Consider the following 1,794-nt stretch of genomic DNA (forward strand, 5'->3'; position numbering starts at 1 on the left):
CCTTGCTTACGCCCCCATGGCTTCTGTAACCGGGGAAGCCAAGACACAGGACATAAAACATTACTGGAAAACACTAACATTTTCCTCCTTCGGTACACATGTACTGCTCGCTCGGAGTTCCCTTCAAACCTGTTTAGTTGTTCAAAGTGTTTTGTTGCAACTCTCTGCATACAGATCAGGTGACTAGATTGAAGCTCCCCATGCCCTCCCAGTATTAAGATATGAATCAACTGGCCCGCACCTGTGATTTGAAAACCCGCCACATAGCACAGTTCCAATAAATCTTGTGGGGAATCCTGAACCCCTCTTCGGAGGATTATTGACAGACTAAACAAATTTAAGATAGATGCTGTTAAGATAGACAATGCTAATTGCCATTGTCTTCCTGGCAGGACAGCCACGAAGAACACTGTACATGTGTACTGGGTAACATGCAAAAACCTGCCAAGTGCAAGCTAAGATGTAGATTTGCACTTGCCTGTGAAGTATCCAGGTATGGGCTCATCTTCACTACCATGGTCACAGTGCCAGCCACCTTGGATTTGTTTTGGGTTCTGTCGCTAGCAGCTGAAATGGGAAATCACTATTTGCTCAGAGAAAACTGTGGCAAGCACAAAAGCTTTACAATTATGTTAAGATAATGATTTGAAAGACAGAATCACCTCCATTTTCATCATCTTCATTTCCATGTCACAATAGGGTTTGCTGAAATACTGTCAAGTCTAGTACAACCACCTCAAAACAGGAGTGGCACATTGTAAACATTAACTGAAGCTTTTTGTTTGAGATTGGTTTCAAAACCAAAATATCATCCTAGTTCTAGACTGAGCATAACTGTAGCTTGTCAAGTGACGAGCCTTCTGGATGAAGCCAGGTAAGAAAACCACTGACAAATGTGTAAATGGGCAAAAACCAGGATTCAGCTTTGAGGAGGTGGCTGACTCTCCAGTACCATCCTGAGACGAGGGACTGTGATTTATGCACTTTATCGTCATCACTCTACACAAATGCAGTGCAACTTCTAGAAATCTTCTGACCACAGTTTTCCCAGTCAGTCTTGTACTGCAGATAGTGTTTTAACATAGCACGGGAGGAACTCCTTCGAAGAAGAGTAACAAAACAAACCATGCAGATTTGTATAAACAGTCTGATCACAAGGTAAGCAAAATGCCTCAAGAACATCCTGGTAAATCTGCTCTGATTATGTAATTCCTTTATGACTCTGTCCTGTCCTTCAATTTCACTAACATCAAGTCTATTCTTATTATAATGGTATTCAAGAACCACTGAATACCAGAAACAAGAAAACAGTATGACAAAATAATACTGCTGTGATACATAGGGTGATGAAAGATGTATTCATCCGTGTTAACCACTGAATTAATTTCTTGAATTTCAAGGAAAATATTGACGTGCTACAGACAAGGAGAAAAGGGGGCACAAGAAGCCTGTAAACAGATGTAAGGACAACTACTTCTGAAGATGTATGTTACTCCCCCATTGACAGGTTTTCACTAAATACACAGATTTGTTTTCTTTGCAGTATTAAGTCCTCATCCATAATTCTTTGTTAAAGACGCTCTCTTTCACTTTCCAGTCAAGAAGTCTCAATTTACTGTTCATTTCAGCAACTTGTCAAGTCTAAGACTACTGTTGCAGTTTAGCATTCTAAACCTGAACTTCTTCCCTGGGTAGTACAGGAGGTACAGTTGACTACAGTACACATGCAGCTATCATGGTATTACTAAAAAAAATCAAGTAAAGTACAGGATAACATATCTTGAAGAGATGAAG

Source organism: Corvus brachyrhynchos, unplaced genomic scaffold, assembly GCF_000691975.1.
Source record: "Corvus brachyrhynchos isolate BGI_N302 unplaced genomic scaffold, ASM69197v1 scaffold914, whole genome shotgun sequence".
NCBI classification, from domain to species: domain Eukaryota; kingdom Metazoa; phylum Chordata; class Aves; order Passeriformes; family Corvidae; genus Corvus; species Corvus brachyrhynchos.